General features: G+C 36.3%; 1 protein-coding gene and 1 long non-coding RNA gene across 2 annotated transcripts in view; both read left to right on the forward strand.

The window, feature by feature from the left end:
• The window catches only part of LOC149779397 (uncharacterized), a 33,898-nt gene extending 19,260 nt beyond the window's left edge, over nucleotides 1-14,638 (forward strand). Inside the window, exon 2 of the long non-coding RNA XR_016415646.1 lies at nucleotides 14,259-14,638. This is a non-coding gene — a long non-coding RNA (uncharacterized LOC149779397). The remainder of the gene's footprint in view (nucleotides 1-14,258) is intronic.
• Nucleotides 14,639-17,648: 3,010 nt separating this feature from the next.
• The window catches only part of LOC149779399 (aquaporin-11-like), a 46,386-nt gene continuing 41,835 nt past the window's right edge, over nucleotides 17,649-22,199 (forward strand). Inside the window, exon 1 of the mRNA XM_089940064.1 lies at nucleotides 17,649-17,699. The gene's annotated coding sequence lies outside the window, so the exon portion shown is untranslated. The remainder of the gene's footprint in view (nucleotides 17,700-22,199) is intronic.

Raw genomic sequence — 22,199 nt, forward strand, 5'->3', positions numbered from 1 at the left:
GGTTGGGCGATTACGTCTCATCTTTAAAGATATATCACATGGCCATTTCATTTACTTGTTATCTCTACGGGATAGTGTCCAGTCACAAAAGAAGTCCCAACGAATCTTGTCGAGAGGACTCAACGAAATAATGGTAAAACTACGGACACCAGGTATGAAAAACGTGCATAATTTGGATCGAATGAATAGATTCTAATTATTGAACCCCTACTTAGAAGATATTTATTTCAACGCTTCTTGGACAGTATCTAGTTAGGGATCTATTCCAAATGTAGAAAAAAAATTAAGAAAATTCGTCGAGATGATTTCTAGAAATCTGGAGCGCAATATATGATAGGTATAACAAAACCCAATAAGATATTACCTCTTCGTTCCATACCTGGTTCCTAAAATCTAACCCTAAAATGATTTTGAAATTGATTATTATTCGACATCTTCTATGCACAATATCTTTGAATCCCGAAAGTATTATTAACTGTGTTCGTCAAAAGCAAGCAGAAAACCGGCAGTATTATAAACCGTGACAATCTGTGAACAGATCTGAGTAAAATTTTGCGATGCATCAATCCTTACTTTGAGAATTTTGATTTGAATCCCTGTTTGAGTGTTAATAGATAATGATCCGTCCTAACAGTAGGAAGCAACTGAAGAAAATTTGTCAAGCCCATTTCGGGGAATTCGAGGCTAGATAAAGGAGGCCGGGTACAAAACATACTGTAAGACGATTATATTGTACATATACAGCTGTGATGTTACGTCCCTTCTTTATAGAGTTTTGACACGGACCCTTCTTTGACATTTTATCTCTAGGGGATAGAGTCCATCCACATAGGAGTTCGTGACGAATTTCGTCTAGAGGAAACGGTGAAATGAGGGGTGTCCTATGGGTACCGGTTATGAAAAACACGCAAATGTTAATAGACTGTATCAATAGTTTCTAGCAAATAAAACTATACTTCTAGGATCTTTATTTCAACGTTTCTTCGATATATTCTGGGGGGGAGGGTTTATAACAGGAGCAAAAGTTCGAGAACAAAATTTTGTCTGGCTATTTCGAGACTAGATGAAGGAGATCGCCTAAATCACATGCGGATAGAAGTGTATACCTTACATATACGTTTAGGCCATTATGTCCCCACTTTATAGACTTTTGGTATGGAGCCTCCTGTGGCGTTTTATCTCTAGGGATGAAGTCCATCTACGAAAGAAGTTCTGGATTTTTAACGTAGCTTTAACAATGTCTCAGTCATATCGCTACGATGCCTGCATTGTGGCAGTTTATAGTGATGTCTAACACTGGTGCATCATGCCGCTGACATGGTGCATGATGTCCCATCCAGTCACACGAACACTTCATTTTTACGTGCAGAACACTTTGTTAACATTGCAAAATTATTCAGGAATTACTTCCTTCCTGAGTGTTTCTTAAACATGGCAATTTAAAGTACAATTTAATGGATAGTTTATCATACTGCATAATGATTTCATCTGTTTATTTGGACCAATTAAAAATGCATAAAGTGATATTTACCATGTTGTCATATAAAAAATATGAAACTGCACATGCTATTTGTAAAGTGTACCGTGTATGTGATACAAGGCGTCCCAAATATTTAACCATAATTTTATGACATCGACTTTTTTGTTACAAATTTCCCTCGTGCATATAGCACGTCCAATTGTGCATTTTGTACAATTATTTACTGTTTTCAAAACAACATGAAGCAACTTTGATTTTCGTTAGAACATTTCCTGCGTGGATCGATACAGTGGACATTGTTGGAGTGGGATTATTGTAGAAACATCACAGACTGGTAGTATTGGACTCGCTTCAGAAGTAACATTTTGTAGCAAATATTTTAATAATTGTGACTTTTCTTGTAAGGATTTTAGTTCTATTTTTCCTTTCTCCATCATGAATTGCGTGGTCTTGGCGAGTTTGCAGTCTATTAAAGTAACTGATGCTGTACGCAAATTTCAATTGTGATTTAATTTTGGTTTACAATCAACATTCATCCATCTTCAATTTCTCTGTCATTTTCAAATATGTGCATGATTTTGATGAGAATTAAAGTGGCTACTTAATAAATTGTATTACTTTATTTAATCAAGAGTGTTTCCAAAATATGAACAGTTTGACTCACAGTATAACAAGCATACGATAGTCTATGGGTATCACAGCATATTGAACAGCATCGAGTCACATAGATTATAGTATAACAAGCATACCATGGTCTATGGGTATCACAGCATATCGAACAGCATCGAGTCACGTAGATTATAGTATAACAAGCATACCATAGTCTATGGGTATCACAGCATATCGAACAGCATCGAGTCACATAGATTATAGTATAACAAGCATACCATGGTCTATGGGTATCACAGCATATCGAACAGCATCGAGTCACATAGATTATAGTATAACAAGCATACCATGGTCTATGGGTATCACAGCATATCGAACAGCATTGAGTCACATAGATTATAGTATAACAAGCATACCATGGTCTATGGGTATCACAGCATATCGAACAGCATCAAGTCACATAGATTATAGTATAACAAGCATACCATGGTCTATGGGTATCACAACATATCAAACAGCATCGAGTCACGTAGATCATAGTATAACAAGCATACCATAGTCTATGGGTATCACAGCATATCGAACAGCATCGAGTCACGTAGATTATAGTATAACAAGCATATCATAGTCTATGGATATCACAGCATATCGAACAGCATTGAGTCACATAGATTATAGTATAACAAGCATACCATAGTCTATGGGTATCACAGCATATCGAACAGCATTGAGTCACATAGATTATAATATAACAAGCATACCATGGTCTATGGGTATCACAGCATATCGAACAGCATAGAGTCACATAGATTATAGTATAACAAGCATACCACAGTCTATGGGTATCACAGCATATCGAACAGCATCGAGTCAAGCAGATTCAGTTACTGAAATGTTGCATGATTTATGTTAATATATAATTTTAATACTGTGAATACTTGATGCATTTAATGCTTACTTTTCAATATTTGTGGTTCGCTTTTAGGTATTTTTTCACAGCGCACCCTCATTGATTACATAATTATATACTAGAGGGTCTACAATCCTGACATATATCTAAGACATGTTCATCCTTTGGGAGTGTTGGCAGTAGGGAACAGAAGAATAAAAAAAAAGAAGCAAAAAAAGAAAAAGAGAAAGAAGTTATGAAATAAGTCTAAATATGTAAATATAGGTAGAATAGCATACATAGGGGCAGATATAACTCTCAGTTAGAAATAAAGTACAGAAGAACCTGTCTTGAAAGACCACCCCTTCTGCCAAAACATAATGGTCTCTCATGTCAGGTGTTCTCTCATAACAGGTTTTACTGTAATTTCATTATGTCATATTGCCAAAGTTGCGATGAAAGTAGTAACACTATTGTAATTTCCCCACTAATACACTTTAGTATCTCATCATGCGACATATTATAAACCTCAAGAACTAAGACAGTATAACTTATGATAGTCACATCATTACTATTAAAATATTTTAGTTGGATTACTGACTGCTTACTCTCTTTTGTTGTTGTTGTTGTTGTTGTTGTTGGGTTTAATGCCATTTTTCAGCACACGATAGGCTATGTATGGCGGCCAGTATTAATGGTGGAGGAAGAACCTGGGAAAACACCGGGAAGAACCACCGACCCACAAGAAGCTACTGGCAAGCTTTCTCACATACCCACATTGGTCGAATCTTAGGCTCGAACCCACGCAGACAGAGGTGAGATGGCAGTGATCCGTAACGGAGAGCGCTTTAGACCACTCGGCCTCTCATTTGTAACAGTGGCAATCGGTACAATTTGAATTAATCCATCTGATGGCGTTCATGTATATTTTTAGATTATTTTATAACTAACACGTTGATTCTCTGATCTTCAACGGGAATAGTACAACATTATATAATACATGTATATTAGAATTGTTACATGTTATTTGCATATAGTAGAATACTGATGTACTTTTGAGAAATATAAATATCAAGTAAAATTGTATCAGCTAATTTATATTGATCTTCAAAATCAGCAAAAAGGACAAACTAGTTTTATCTATGGAATAGGCTGAAATCGTACCAATAGGTACCATCCATTGTTGTGTACAATAGCATGTGATTGAGATGAGTGAATCGAATTCTAAATAATCTGCTTTCCGTGATCAGCGTATGACTAAATAGAACATATTCAGAAATACACCTACTGACGTAAATATTTTAATTTAGTATGAAGCACCCTTTTGATATATATATATATATATATATATATATATATATATATATATATATATATATATATATATATATATATATATATTGTAATGACCGAGCTAGGTCCAGATAATACTATCTTGGACTATGGCACCAGGGATGAGTATGCTTTTTATCAGCTGACTAGGGAGGAGGGAGAATGGAGTAAAATCGAACTCTTGATTTCTTTTCAACCATAACACACTATTTGTTCATTATATTACTTCTTCTGATGAATGAAAGTTATATTAGAGTTAACATGTGTGGATTTAGTTGCAATAAAGTTTACTACAGAAGAGAAATTATGACTTGATTGTAATTGTGAAATGTAAAAATCTGCAAGGAAAACACTTGCCTGACTTTATACTTCAGCTATAGCATAATACTTATTTGATGTGAATTGATATAGATGGAAGTGAATTGGCTGTCAAGTAGGTGAGGAAAGCACTCACAATGACTTAGACAACTAATAAATTGTAAAATAGAAACATAACTTATAGATTGCTAGAATAATCAAGTATTGTTGAACTGAATCAAGAATGTCAAGTCAGTGAAGAAAACCCTCACAATGACTTAGACATTCAATTTCCCCAAGAACTTTGTTGGACCTAAAATTTAAGAAAAGGAATTATATATTTGTAATGTAGAGAAACTTCTCTGTATGTCTTTAGCTTCATAAAACTAATTAAATAAAGAAAATAAATAAAGAAATAAACAAAAGTATTGGTAAGTAAGAACAACACTCATGTGACCATATAACTGAAATTCAAATAATAAATGCTATAACAATATCTAGTTTGCTTGTAAAAATAAATTAGAAATGACTAGAATGCATGTAATTTGGAAGAAAGAAAGAAATTTAAAATATATTTTAAAAAATAACAAAACAAAAAAAATGATTTTCAATTAAATAAACATTAACATAAATTTACTGTCCGAAACATTGCCTTTTATTACATAACTCAATAATAAACTAAACAAAACAAAATTTTAAAAAAATAATAAAATAAAACTCATAATAACTGTGGTGTACCTCATTTGATGGCTGCTAGCTGACTGAACCCCCCACAAACAGCCCACAATGCCTTAAGTACTCCTGGCAAAACCCACAGAACCCACAACCAACAGAGCCCACAAATCAAACAAAGCCCATAACGCCCACTATACCCACAGTTCTAACAAAATCCACAACAAACAGCCCACAGAACCTACAGTTCTTCTAGCAAAACACACAAAACCTAAACATTTTGTTGGCATATTCAAACAAGCACGAGCTCGTATTGCTTGTATATATATATATATAGTCAATTTTCACAATGATTATTTATAGAAATTACCAGCTTAATATTTACACATTGCTACATGGCGACGGTATTGCCCCAAGAAAAAAAAAAAAAAAAAATCAGTTTTGCATTTCGCGGCACATATCATGTTATGCTGTCGCATAGCAATGGTTCGGAAACCGTGTTATGCACTCTTACAATATTACCAAGGTAGACCGCATGACAAGGCAGTCAACATGTATATGTACCAAAGAAATAAAGAAGAGAAAAACCAAACTTAAATGCGATGATGTATACAAATGAAACGTCAGGGGCTATAAACACATTGAGTATGTATCATACAGTCTTAAACGGTTAACTAGAAATCATTATTAATCAAATCAATCATTAATCATTAATCAAATTATCAAGGATGCCAGCCACCGGCATGATACTCCGTACTTTCGCTAGCTCAAAAACATGTAGACTACAGTATACTAACTATAGTATAGGAAATAAAGTACAGAAGAATCTGTCTTGAAAGACCACCCCTTCTGCCAAAACATAATGGTCTCTCATTACAGGTTTTACTGTATTTTTTATATATAACTATTAATCGAGGAAACAGGGATCCTTTAGTCTGACTCTACATCCCCGTTTGTTTGTACCCCCCTACCGATTTCAAAAACGAGAATGTTTAACATGATAAAAAGTGCACAGAACTAATTCAATTGAATAAATGATTTATAATTTCTAACCTGACTGTGACCAGAATGACATTAATGCTGGCACCCCCTGCACCATTTCATGCTTAACGGACTTTCCATACTAACACGGCACCATATTACGTACACTGTAGGCTAGTTTATTTCCATCAGATAACATATTAAATGATGTAGTTCATCCTGTTCGGTAACTGCTGAATAGTTGCGTAAACTACATAACGTTGAGAATTTGGAATTATATCCCTCTGCATATATGAACATAGAAATTAAACCGCTTGTTAAATCCACATGAAAAGCAAATTTGTAGTTGTCATTATTTTCCTTTGCTTGATTCGACATTGTAAATATCAGAAGCAGACGACTTATGTATATACTTCTATAGTCGTGATAAACCCCTTTGCTAGAAATGGACTTGTCCAGAAACTGGAAATGGATCCGAGCATGTCCGTCTATTACAATGAAAACTTCAGTTAAGCATGAAACGCACATAGGATGATGGTGTTAGGGCCACTCTACTCAGAGTCAGGTTAGAAACTATAAATCAATGAATGAATTGACTAAGTTCCTTGCACTTTTTATCACACTAAAGGTTTCCATTATTTAAATAGGTAGGGGGGTACAAACAAATGGGTTTGTATTATCAGACTATAGAAAATATTAATGTCAACTCATTTGACCAATTCACTGGTAATGCACTGATTTAAAAAAATAATTGAGACTGAATTGGGCGGCTTGTATGAATAGTATACACACATGCATACCTCACTCACGAAATGCAGGTTATTACAATACCCCCTGCCAAGAGTGTTAGTGTCCTCACAACACTCGTAAAATTTACACTGAGGGCACTTTTATACAGAAAACTGATGCTTTAAATTTTATGGAAAGTACTGTAGTAATCTTCAAGAACAAGAACATGGAATTAAATTACTCAAGTTAACTATAAACAATATATATTGTAATTCAACACTTATATCATTAATATTTATAAATATCTTAAACTCCAAGCCTATAGATGACACAGGTTTCAAGTACAAGTACTTTGTAAACAAAGAAATGTTTAAGAACATAGATACACAAATTTGGCTTGAGGGCAATTCTAGGTACAGGTTTTGTGTGTGTGTGATCTGGATTGTTAACAAAGCTTTAACAATTTTTCAGTCATTTCCCTATGATGTCTGCAGTGTGACAGTTTATAGTGATGTCTAGCACTGGGGCAACATGCCGCAGACTTTTAGCATGATGTCCCACCCAGTCACATTATCCCGACACCAGGCCGACCAGTCCTAACGCTAACCTCTTAATGCTGAGCACCAAGCAAGGCAGCTGTTAGTACCATTTTTCTAAGTCTTTGGTAAAACTCGGCCGGGGATCAAACTCATGACCTACCGCATCTGAGGCGGACACTTTAACCACTAGGCCACCGGAATGATGGGTACAAGTTTTGTTTCCCTATTCTAAACTATTATAAAGTATACATTGCACAGTAAGAAAAATTCAGTAACTTCAAGTATAATACTGAAATGAAATTTTTAAGTATTCAATACTGAAGTGCATATGACTGTTTGCATACTTACTGTGATCATATGTACCCAAATAAATATATTTTACATTTGTATGAGGTAACTTATTTTGAAGTGTTCAACATCCCTTCAACAGGAAATGTGTTAATATAAAAACTCAAGTTGCTATCCTGACATAAGCAATCCTAGAAGAGCTGAATATTTATATAATGTATTAAATTTACTGACTGATAATTTACTGTTAAAATTAAAGTTTACAATGCATGATATTTCAGAGTAAGTTGAACAGATAATTGGCAAACTAAAGAGCAGTGGGCCAAATCAGTTATGCATGCATGATATCTTAAAATCAAATATCAGTTTAGTTTACAACAATAATATATATGCCAATAAAATGCAATGCAGAGGGGGAAAAAAATGTCATTAGAAGCACACATCTACCTGAAACACATTGGTTGGATGTCTGTACTGGCCAAAATAACTGTATGTGGCATGAAGTTTGACAATGCCAACGGATAATGTGTCATCAATGAGGTGAGCCCTGAATAAAATATATAAAGATACCAAAAAAATACATAGACCTAGTATAAAGGTTAGAATATGAGAAACAATCTTTTTAAATGGTAAATTTAATGAGATGCCTGTGCCAATATTTTGACCTTGATAATATTTAGACCATAACATTATAATCAGTATTATTAGTAGTAGTAGTATTGTTTTTCAACCCTGTTTAGTTTAAATTTATAGTCCTTGCACTAACCCTTCCAACTTGACATCATACTACTACTTCACAATCAGCTGTCTCAATGTTCATGAACTGTCTTTAAAAATTAATGTTCTTTTCCAGTTCTTGATTCCATGACTGCCATTCTGGAAGCCTTCACCATCCATCTTGGGGGGCTTTTCACCTGTATATTTCTTCAGTTTGCTGTGATCAACAAGGTTTTCTCTCCCATATAGATCCAGCTGTATCAAGTACTTTAAAAAACTTATTGTCTGCTTGACAAAATATGGTCCATCTTACATGTTCAGCAGTTTTGGGGACACATCAATCTTCCTACTATCTGCTATTAAACATACTAAATCTCCTGGCTGGTAAGTACTCAGAGACACCTTGGCATCATACAAATCTTTCTGGTGTCTTGCTGCAGACTGTAAATGTTTTCTGGCAACCTGATGAGCATGATGCATCCTATCTCTAATCAGATCAACATACTCACCATAACTTGTGAAATTTCCTATTGTCTGGTTCTGCACATATCCAAGTTCAGCAGGGAACCATACTTATTTCCCTATCTTCAGTAAATTTGGTGTTAAACGTTTAGACTCATGTAGTTTTGCTCGATAAACAGCCGCTAAACAACCTAAGTGCAAATCCCAATTCTCTTGCTCTCCCCTAAAATAGGCTTTGATCATCCTTAAAAGAATACGGTTGAACCTCTCTACTATTCCATTACATCTTGGATTTTCACTTTCATAGTTCCGACCTTGATCAGAATGTATGGTCAAAGGGCATCCAAATCTGCTAATAACCTGCTCCAATATTTTCTGTGCACATGTTTCGGCAGCCTGGTCAGGTACTGCAAATATTTCGACCCATTTGGTACAATGATCAGTTGCAACCAAAATGTACTGGTTTCCATTAGGTGTCTGAGGTAAAGGCCCCAAAATATCTGTTGCCAACCTATCCAATGGTGCACCAACTGCCATGTTACCCAGTGGTGTTCTTGGGTTCTTGTTGGGTTTCTTATTTGCACCACAAATATCACATTTTATTACCCAGTTCTTAATGTCTAACTGCATTTCGTACCAGTAAAATCTTTGAAGGGTTTTCTCACGTGTCTTCTTTATTCCTAAGTGTCCAGATAACACAGTCATGCATCTCAAACATTATATCCCTCCTCAGTACCCAAGGAACAATGAATTGTAAATGTTCTCCAGTGCCATCTTTCCTGATGAACTTCTTAAACAGAACCCCATTCTGCAGTTCTAAGATATCCCATAATACCCAATAATGTTGAGTTGCTGGACTCAAAGCAGTAATTTCTGCACTCAATTGTTGTTTATTTTCTTGTTTTGCCTTCATGATAGGACCTACATCTTCATCCTCTTCTTGTAGCTGTTGGAGTTTCATCATGCTGTAGTTTCCAGTCCAAGGTACCCAACTGTCTGACTTGTTCTCTTTTCTGCATTGAACTTCTTTCTCCTCTTCAGGGACTAACTTTGTCTTTAAATCCTTTCTTTATTGAGCTCTGGTTTTCACAATTCTAAAATTCTCACTTTCTTGTTCAGTCCTGATAATCGGACCCTCTGCCTGATTGGAACCCATTACTTGTTCTATGTCATAAAAGGTCAGGCTGTCAGCTGCCTGATAAGTCATCTGTAGTTTCTTCTAAATTAACAATCTGAAGACCCTCTGCCTGCTTAGGATTGAATCTGTTTGTTGCTGAGAAATATCCCATCATGTTGTCTTCTCTTTTCCTACATTTCCTGCGTGGTCCACGACGCAAAGGCTCCATCATATCAACATCATCACAGTTAAAATCACGTGGATTAGGACACCTGCTGAGAGCATCTGCATTGCCATGGTTGGTGCCGCGATGGTATTCCGCTGTAAAGTTATATGGCTATATGCTGATAGGATTTCAATCCATATAGCTATCCGTTCCTTCTGTTCTTCCAGTTTGAACAGCCGAACTAAAGCTTGATGGTCTGTCCTGATTTTGAAGGTTCTGCCCAAAAGGTATTGTCTAAAATACTCAACAAAATAACGTACTGCTAATAGTTCCTTGTCAGTTGACCAGTAGTTTTTTTCTGCTCAGTTTAAAGATCAACTGGGAAAGGTTATCACTCGTTCCTTCCCATCTTGGTATTGACTGAGAACAGCACGTATTCCCACATCACTGACATCGATGTCAAGAATAAACTCACGAGTAGATAAAGGATAAGCCATGATATCTGGACTTGTATGTGCTGTCTTTAGATGTTCAAATGCTTTATCACATAATGGTATCCACTGAAAAGATTTCCCCTTGTGTGTCAGTTCCACCAAAGGGCGTACAATCTTAGAATTTTGTTTCACAAAACGGCGATAATAACTTCCCATCCCTAATATTTGTCGTACCTCTGTTACATTTGTTGGTATCGGTCATTCTAGTATTTTCATGATGTTCCTAGGGCAAGATTTTACTCCTTCCTTGCTAACAATATGACCCAAAAATTCCACCTCATTTTGTAGTAAATGACATTTATCTGGTTTCAATTTTAATCCAGCATTTTGTATTCTTTGTAAAACTTTTTCAAGTCGTGACGTGTTCCTCTACGTTTTCCCCAAAAACAATGACGTCATCAATGTAAATGAGACAGTAAGTCCCATGGGCATGGTCTTGTATTCGTAGAGTCCATACTTACTGGAATTTGGTGATACCCTGAGGTAAGATCCAGTGATGAGAAGGACTCCAGCAATCTTGCACATGGGGTAAAGGAAAAGCATCTTTAACAGTCACTGCATTCAATTGTCTGTAATCTACGCAAGGTGTAACCTGGCCATTCTTTCTAACCAGCACAATGGGTGATGCCCAAGGTGAAGTTGATTTCTGTATTACTCCTTTATCCTCCATTCTTGTATTGCTTTCTTTTCTTCTGCAGTGAAGGCCAATGGCACTCGTCTTGGGGATTGTTTGACTGGCTTTTGCATCTTAAGTGTCAATGCTGTGCTCAATTAGTGTTGTCAATCCTAAAGCATTGTCATCTCTGGAGAAAGTATTTGCAAACTTATTAAGTAAATCTGCTATTACATTTGATTCTTGTTGGCCTTTTGTTACAACAGTACTCTCATACAAATCTCATAAGTGTTCTGGTACAATGCAGCTATCATTCTCTTCACATCCACTCTTTCGAAGTTACTCTTCATCCCACTAAGACATTGTCTTTCTAATAATTGATTTTTGATTCTGCAGATTTGGTTAAAATTTACAGTTTCTTCAGTAACTTCGGTGTCAAAGAGTGTCATTTGAATGCCATCATGTCTGTATGCTTGTCTGACGCGTGTGTCCTGTTTGATAGATACAGCTGTTGGGCTGAGCTTCTGAGTGGCTTTATCTTTTGTGTCCACTAGAGCATCAGGGAATATTTATCTGTAAAAATTTTGCTTGGTTCAGTCAGAAATTCTTTTTGTTTTGCAGTTCCATCTTCTTCCCTCCTATCCACAAAAACATCTATTACTGCTTCACTATTTCCTGGTATGATGAAATCATCTGCTGTTCTTATTTCTCACTGTATCTTTATTAAGTCCAGTCTGTATGCATGGTATTGATACACCATGAAGTTTAATTAACCCTTTGCTTAGCAAAATGTTGACAGGTCCATCATTTTCATTTTGCAGTATGTCTGTTCCAAGAAGTCCTTCATCTTCAGTTTCTGTGACTATTACCTCCCTGTCCAGTTTCAGTGGTCCCAGTTCTAGATGAAGTGTGGCTTTTCCCAATTCTTTTAACAGTGTCCCAGACTTCTTTAATGGTGGACGTTTCTCCTTGGGTATTTGCTTATAAATTCTGTCAGCAATAATAATCTTTGTTGCACTGTATCTGCAATAAAGATCAGTTTTACCCCTTCTATTCAACCCTTAATGTAAGTTCCATCATACTTTGGGATGCATTGTCTGATAAATCTGGACTTATTTGAACATTATCTTCTGTATGCGTGCCCTTGTCTAATGGGTCTGCACTTATTCCCTTTGGAGCCAGTCTTATTTCGTTTAAAGCATCAGAATTGCAATCAGTAGGATTGGTGACTGATTTCCCTTGAAGAGTGAGCTCTCCAGTTTGCAGATTTGACCTCGTTCCATCAGCATAGAGTTTTATGTGCTTAATTGGGCAGTCTCTTGAAAAAATTTTCTCCTCCCAGCAACTATAACAGTTTAGATTGTGACCATTCCCCTCATTTCTCTTCTGGTAAGTTTGCATTTGTGGCCTGCCTCACTTGCATAGCAATGTGGACATATTGTTTTGCTGTATCCTCTTCAACCCATCTTCAATTTTCTTTATTTTATCAACTATCTGTTGCAGAATTTCTTTGTCTTGGGATTTATTCTTGCTAGATTTCTCACTTTCCATCGTATCTTCTTTTCTTGCCTTTATTGAAGCAGGTCCACCCTTGACTGTATTCTGTGCTTTCTTCATGCCATCATTCTTTACTGGAACCCAGTATACATGCTCACCTGTTTTGTACTCATCTTCCTCAATTAATTCGCAATCAACATCTAAATCTGACTCAACTCCCTGTGGTGTAGTCCTTCTTGTCATCTTTTTAAACGTTCTATCTTGCGGAGATTTATGGACATTGAGGCGTGTCTTGGTTTGCATAAAATTTACTCCATGGCACACTTCTTCATCAATGACATTTGGTTCCTTGACATATTCTACCTGGAAACGTGCTCTGTCATCATACAGACCATCTAAAAATCTTCTAAGTAAATCGTCTCTTCTGGCTCTTGTGTCTCTATTAGGATGTGGCTTGTCATACAGCCGCTTTCACTCTGCAGCTTACTCTTCTGCACGCTCTCCTTGTTTTTGCTTCATTCTGCTGAATTGCCCAGCGTAAGTCTTTGTCGTCTCTACAGTATGATAGCGATTGTTCAGCTCATTCACTAGTGCTCTGAAATTTCCTAAGGTCTTTCTAGGAAGCTGACTGAATACAAAGTCCCCAGCCTGTCCATGCAGGCTTGGTAATAACTTGTCCAGTTTCTGCTCATTGGTCCAGTGTTGCCTATCAGCTATTGCTGTAAACCTGTTGATCCATTTATTTCATGATTCTTTCCCTGTAAATGCAGTAAGTCACACAATATGACTCCTTGCAGTTCTGAAACTTGTATCCTGTCCCATATTCAGACTAGATCTGGAAATGCCCGAACTATACCCTTCATTTCAGCATCTGATGAACTCATACCATCATCAGCTATACCTTCACTATCCGTGACATTCGTGTCCTTGTTGAATGTACTTCTCTATTTCTTCTTCGTGTCTCAATAACTGAATCTTGAGACTCCCCAGCTGGAATATTTCCACAAGATGGTGACTGGGCTCTAGCCACCAACCCTTGTAATACATTCTCTATACTCTGCATTGTCCCTGATACCTCTTTCATAAACCCTTGCATTGCAGGACTTTCTGCAGATACAATGTTCCCAGTCAGATCTGTAGAATTTTCCTTGGCCATTTTAGCATTTCCTCCAATAACATCGCCTTTGTCAGCACACATTAGATTCCTCTGCCACTCTCTGGTGTCTGGCAACACCTGGACAGATGTACTTAATGTTCTTGACCTTCTCTCACTAGCTTCACATGACCTATTTTGCCCTGCATTAAAATCAATATTAGTTGCCCTATTATCATTTAAATCTTCTTCATTCCTGATGTGTCCTGTCGTCTTTTTTCAGAGGTGACATCCCCACCAAATTCACTGTGATCTTCAGCTGCCAATTCCACTGGAAATCTGCATCCAGCATCCGTTTCTACTTCACATGAGGTGCCTTTGTTTTGGATCTGGTCTTGCTCGACAGTCATTTGACTCATCCCCTGAGCTTTTTGATTCCTCCATTTACCCATGACAGAAACAACAGCTCAAATTAAGGTGCAGTATACCCAGACTTGCTTGTTTGGAGCTCTGTATCAGCAAAGTATCTCCAGCGGAACCTTCTCCTGCAACTTCTCTTGGACCTGGGTTTGAATATCAGGATCTGTCTTTTAAAATTGCAGATCCCACCGCTGTACCACCAGACTTTATTAAGAAACAGTGAATAAAGTCAGTTCATAATCATGACAGTCTTGTTGTTTTTATACTAAGCCAAAATATTATCATTGTTTTGAGGTACAGTATGGTATATGATAATTTCATGCAAGGTCAGGGTACACATTAGCACTATACTATTAGTTCATTATATTACTTCTTCTGATGAATGAACATTATATTAGAGTTACCATATGTGGATTTAGTTGCAATAAAGTTTACTACAGAAGTGAAACTATGACTTGATTGTAATTGTGAAATGTAAAAATCTGCAAGGAAAACACTTGCCTGACTTTACACTTCAACTATAGCATAATACTTATTTGATGTGAATAATATAGATGGGAGTGAATTGGCTGTCAAGTAGGTGAGGAAAGCACTCACAATGACTTAGACAACTTGTAAATTGTAAAATAGAATCATAATTTATGTTGTATAGATTGCTAGAATAATCAAGTACTGCTGAATTGAATCTAGAATGTCAAGTCAGTGAAAAAAACTCACAATGACTTATACATGTACATTCTATTTCCCTGAGAACTTTGTTGGACCTAAAATTTACGAAAAGGAATTATATATTTGTAATGTAGAGAAACTTCTTTGTATGCCTTTAGCTTCATAAAAATAATTAATTAAAGAAAATAAATAAAGAAATAAATAAAAGTATTGGTCTGTGAGGACAACACTTACTTGACCATATAACTGAGTTTCAAATAACAAATGATAAACAATATCTAGTTCGCTTGTAAAAAATAAATTAGAAATGACTAGAATGCATATAATTTAGAAGAGAGAAAGGAATTAATGATTTTTTACTTAAATAAACATTAACATAAATTTACTGTCCAAAATATTGCCTAAAGTTACATAACTCTATAATAAACTAAAAAAAAAAATTTAAAAAAAAATCACAATAACTGTGATGTACCTGATTTGATGGCTGCTAGCTGACTGAATTCCCACAAACAGCCCACAAAGCCTTATATACTCCTGACAAAACCCACAACGTCCACAAACCCACAGTTCTAACAAAACCCACAAAACCCACAACCAACAGCTCACAAAACCCACAGATCTAGCAAAACCCACAGAATCTACAATTTTTGTTGGAATATTCAAACAAGATGAGCTAATATTGCATGTATATATTTAGTCAATTTTCACAATGATTATTTATAGAAATTACCAACTTTATATTTTACACATTGCTACATGGCGTTGGTATTGCCCCAAGAATAAAAGAAGAAAAACAGTTTTGTATTTCGTGGCACATAAGGTGGGTCGGGAATCTGGGCACTTTTTCATATCCGGGCATTGTCGGTGCATAGTTATGACTGCCGAGGTGAAAACGACTGCCATTATTCTAGTAGCTTCAGTAACGTGTCGGTGACATTTAAACAAAATTTTAAGATATGCCTAAGATTTGCAATACTTTTTATAAATACAGTGTGGATAAATGTACATAGGTTGAAAAATATACAACTTATAGTGCTTATTAATCAAAGTTTAATAGGACAATTAAAGAATAATAATAATGGAAAAATATAAATTAATGAGAACTTTAAATAAAAATTAGGATCATAGGTAATACCGACTGAAAATTTCAGATTTTGATATGGTTTAATGAAAGAAAAATATTTTTGAGAAAAAGGTATACAATTACTTCAGTAAATATTTTGTTAAAAAGCAAACTTACCAGGTGTATCTGTAAGACAGTTGCAAACATCAGGCCATGCCACTTCAGGCCATTTTGTTGGGTTAATTACCCAAATATTTGCTGGAAATTTATAAGGACAATCATTAATTTCCACAACTTTAAGTTTCTGTAAATATCGTGCATTAGCATCGCTATTCAGCGTCTCTTTGTAAATGTGAGACACTGCATGAATGGCGAACTGATCTTATGATCCTTGCATTTATATTCGTCATTTTATAAAAGTGTACAATATACAAACTATATAACACACAGCCTTCAAAATGCCTTGACACTAATTGGCGTATATTGTCGTGTAAATATGTACGTGACACGTACACACCACTGCCACCCTTATCAACCTAAAATATATTACGTCTATAACATAATTGGGATATAAAAAAAAACAACACAGACGCTTTAAATTCTATGCAAACATAACACACCCCAACATAAATGTCCAAATATCAAAAACTGGGGTGGCAAGGGTCAGAAGAAGCTCTGACTATACTTTTTTCAGTAGCGCTAATACAAAAGAGGTATTTTCTCTACATGATAACACTAGCTGCATATCAACTTCTGTGATTTATTTGATAACCTGTAAAAAATGTAACATTCAATATGTTGGACAAACACTTCAACACGTTTCTAAAACAATGAATAATCATAGCTTTCATATAATTTTTTTTAATAGAGATCCTCAGTTTTCGTTTAATATTTCAACACATTTTAACACCAATAATCACTCTCTACTTGATTTTTCTTTCATGCCAATATATATTATGCACGGTGACATGAGTAGACTCATAAAAAAAATTTATTGGATTCATAAATTAGATACTTCTTATCCTAATGGCCTTAATGCCAATGTACTATATAAAGTTGTGTAATTTTTTTTTTTTGATTGATATATTGTATATTCTTCATAACAATATAATTATATGTATCATTTTGTATGACTGTTTTATATCCAGCTTGTACAGAAGACTACGCAGCACAGAAATTGAGAAAACAGAAATAATAAAAAAAATATTGGTAAACTAAACATAACTAACGCTACTGTACTGCACAGGCACTTGATACTGTGGAAACTAATGTGTACACTCACCAATCAAGTGCCTGTGTACCGTACTGTTACTAAGCATTTGTTTTCACCTTGGCAATATGGCGGAGGTCGCTAAGCTTGTGACGTCATGCCGACCCAACCTTTACCTTGTTTATGTTGTCGCTCATAGCAATGGTTCGGAAACCATGTTATGCACTCTTACAATATTACCGAGGTAGACCGCATGATAGGGCAGTCAACGTGTATGTACCAAAGAAATAAAGAAGAGAAAAATCAAAACTTAAATGCGATGATGTATACAAATGAAAGATCAGGGGCTATAAACACATTGAGTATGTATCGTACAGTCTTAAACGGTTAACTAGAAATAGTCATTAATCAAATTATAAAAGATGCCAGCCGCCGGCAAGGTACTCCCTAATTTCGCTAGCTCAAAAAAATGTAGACTTTTTCAAGTGATTATTAATCGACGAAGTGAACGAAACAGAGGATCCTAAAAAATATTAATGTCAACTCATTTGAGCATTTCACTGGTACTGCACTAATTTAAAAAAAAAAAGTCGAGACCGAATTGGGCGGCTTGTATGAATAGTAAAAGAGACCGCCGTAAAGCTGAGAGGCTCTGGCTTTCCACCAGACTCACTATTCATAAGCAAATTTATGAAGTCGCTGAGAAGAATGTCACAAATATAGTTCATGCAGCGAAATCAGCTCACTACACTACTAAGATCATGGAAAGTTCCATCTGCAAAGAGTTTCGAGATTACTAACAAGCTAATGTCCAGGAACAAATCAATACCACTTCCAACTACCTTCTGTCCAGTCGACCTTCTGGACATGTTTGCATATTTCTTCCGTGACAAGTACAAACCATTAGAGATAAGCTTAACACCACAATTTCAATTGACTCGTCATCACCATACAGTTGGGATACAGAATTTGAGCAGCAACCATTAGCAGCATTTGAACCTGTCTCTATGGAATTCGTACGGACAGTCCTGATGAAGAGTGCACCAAAGTCATGTGAACTTGATCCAGTTCCAACATCACTGCTGCTTGAGTGCTTAGATCCAGTATTGCCTTCACTAACTGATGTTATTAATACCTCTCTCTCATCTGGGGAATTCCCGTCATTTTTCAAAACTGCCATTGTAAAGCCTCTGCTGAAGAAACCAACACTAGACCATAATGATTTAAAGAACTACTGCCCAGTTTCTAATCTCCCATTCATATAAAAAAAAAATCTTAGAAAAGGTTGTTCTATCCCAGCTTGTATCTCATCGAAATTCAAAGTCTTTTTAGCAATATACAATCTGCATATCGCCCTTGCCACAGTACTGAAACTACTCTTCTAAAAGTAGTTAATGACATTCTCTCTGCGTTGGATAGCGGAAAGATTACAGTCCTCACCCTCCTTGATTTGTCTGCAGCATTTGACACAATAGACCATGATATATTACTTCACCGTCTACAGCCTTACTTTGGTTCAAGTCCTACTTGGTCAACAGGACACAAATTGTATCTGCAAATGGAATACACTCCAGCCCAGTTGATCTATGTTGTGGTGTTCCAAAGGGGTCTGTTCTTGGACTGTTTTCTTCATTCTGTACACTCAGTCGCTCTCAAGTGTCATACATCATCATCCAGTGTCTCACCAACTGTATGCTGATGACACCCAAATATACAAATCTAGCCACCCAACTGAAGTTGATGCTACCATCCAAGGTGTAGAGAGGTGCATTTCTGATGTGAAATCATGGATGACATGTAACAACCTGCAGATGAATGATGATAACACTGAGGCCACTCTGATCACAATAAAAAGACTTTCTCATTCACATCCTTTACCTCAAACAATAAATATCAGCAACTCCAACATTAAATTCACACAATCAGTACAAAACCTAGGTGTTACTCTAGACAGTACTCTCACATTGCACCAACATGTCATGAACATATGCAAGGCTGCATATCTTGAGCTGAGACACATCAGCTCAGTTCGCAGATATCTTTCAGTGGATGCCACTAAAACACTTGTGTGTTCATTAGTACTTTCAAGACTTGACTATTGTAACTTAATTCTGTCTGGTTCATCTCAATATCTGCTCCAGAAACTTCAAAAAGTTCAAAACACAGCTGCTCGGATCATACTTGGAGTACCATGATCAGAGCACACCTCCTCGCTGCTCAGTACCCTACACTGGCTATCCATTCGATCCAGAATCAAACACAAAATTTGTTCTCTGTGCTACATTTCACTGTCGGACTCTAGTCCCACATACCTATCCGATCTCACCCATGTGTGCACACCAGCAAGATACTTACGCTCCTCTTCTGACAATCGTATACTCATTATTCCCACTATGAAAACAAAGTCATAGGGACAGCGTTCTTTTGCATACCAGGGCCCAGCAATGTGGAATGAATTGCCCACTGAACTTAGACACCAAGATACAGTGATCACATTCAAGAGGGCTCTCAAAACTCACTATTTTGACTGCAAGAACAAACTTAAAGACCTAATAATGTTTCCTACCTTAAATATTCTCAGCATGTTTTTTATTTTTTAATAGTTTTCTAATTTCATGGTGTTTGTTTTTGTAATAATATTATTATGGTTTTTTTTAATTTGTTGTTTTTTTGTTTTTTATTTATATCTTATAGGTGTTGTCTAATGTTGTAAAACGCTTAGAGCTTCTAAAGATTATACAAAGTCCTCATTATTATTATTATTATTATACATGCATGAATACCTAAATGTTCTATCACAATTAAAAAAGTATAAAATATTTGGAATGAAGTGCATTAATCTTGTCTGTATTGATGTACCAAGAGTCTTGATGTATCACATTAATATAATCCAGAATGTCTTTGAACGAGTCCTCAACAATCCTAAAGTAGTGTTTTAGTCCTAGAAGTCAATGAGCACTTTGTAGTTTCAATAAATAATTTGAAGAAATAATTCCTCTGAATTTATATCTGAACACAACAGTGGATAGACTGAAGTTAAAACAGGAATGAAGACTTTTTTCTATAATAGAAAAAACCCTCTTTAGATGAATTTTGCTTAAATATTTCCCACCGTTCGAGCCAATCACAAAGAGATGTTATATAAAAATCCACTAAGTAGTATTCCAATTCCTGAAAAAAAAACATTGATACAATTGATCCGCTCTATATCTATCTGCATATCCGGTGACTATAAAGGCCATAACATTTATTCGCATACTTTCACTAATTTTCTCCATAGTTTTTGGCATGGAACATGGGACAAACATGATCTCCCAAAGAACGGTCCATGTCAAAAGTAGTTAGATATCGTAGAAGTGGCGTTGAAATCTAAATCATGTAAGTTGTGGTTCAAGTAGTATATTGATACAATTAATCCCCACTGACTGTTTTTCACACTGGGTAACCACATATTTTTTTTATACCCCTAGTAAATTCGCTGTATACCCATTTGATCCAAACCTTTTTTTAGTCCTTTGATAACTAAATCTCTTGTGAGGGAGGGGTACATTTTAAGACCTGCATGGAAGTGGTCTCTATTGATCCATTGTAAAACCATGTTCAGCAACAGCTGAGTTTTACCAGATCTGGCAGGGCCAATGATGAGTACCTGAAATGAGTTTTGGATTCCGTCACCATGCCTGGCTGGTCTAGGTGTTGCTTGCATGGAGAAATCGATGACGGAAAGGTCATCTGTGAATTTTTTTTCTGCGTGATATAAATGGATAATACGATTCTTATACACAATACAATAATGTTATCATATTGCGTGATATGTCGTGCCGAAACACTTACCAGGAATCTAACTCAAGGGCTCAAAAACATAATAATGGAAAATCGATGGTTACGGGGACATGTGTTCTGTGTGAAATAAATAGGTTCTGTTTGTAGGATCCAGTTTTTAGAAGAAAAAAAAATAAACAGCAGCGGTGATATCTCGGTCACATCAACAAAGTTACCAAAGTCACCTTGGAGTAAATATCCGGGCGATAATCACCTTCCAGTCTAGAATTAATATGGACCTGGTACACTCCTGGATCTGAGACTCAATTCTAACTGCAACTAGTCAAATACCATGAAGCACCTATCAATTGCATGGATACGGCTTGCTACTGATATGACTTTGTTTATATGGCAATCAGTGATATCCGTGGGCGCGAGTGCGTTGACATGGAAACCAAAACTGGGAGAAGGGCATGATGGTCGTTAAAGAAGGCATGAAAGCCAAGGTTGCATTGGGTGGTGGACAGTCCCCATGGAGACAGGGATAAGTAAACCATTAGTAAACAATGGAAGCAAAGAGCCGCAGATTATCCTACATATGCTACAGCCCTCATTGGTACTAGAGAGGTGAAACTGCTGTGGAACCGTTATGGAGGACTTGTTGGCTTTGGCTTGTTTGGCTAGCCTTGCTCAGGCAGCTATGGTGACTCATGGGATTGCTCGAACATGATTGGCAAAATAATACTCTGCGAAAATGTATTTCCCTGTACCAGAAAGATTTTGTGCTGTTGGTTTGATGTGCAAACACCGTATGAAGTCCATCAAGTTGATTTGTCATTTCTTCCACATGATCGACAAGATAAGTTACGCACCTTCCAATATGCGCTCATTATTTCGACATGGCTAGCCTACACAAAAAAGTGGAGCTGATGTCCAAAGATTATGGCAGTGTCACAGATGCACTTGAGTGCGTTTATGCACATGATCAACTCAGATGGCCACGATTGTTACAAGTGGATCCTGACAAGGTTATCAAATATGTGGTTACGATGTTAGCCAAACACCGTGCACGAGTATGTGTCGGGCACATCAGCGTGCAT

Source organism: Sinohyriopsis cumingii, chromosome 17, assembly GCF_028554795.1.
Source record: "Sinohyriopsis cumingii isolate HCF-2022 chromosome 17, ASM2855479v2, whole genome shotgun sequence".
Classification (NCBI taxonomy): domain Eukaryota; kingdom Metazoa; phylum Mollusca; class Bivalvia; order Unionida; family Unionidae; genus Sinohyriopsis; species Sinohyriopsis cumingii.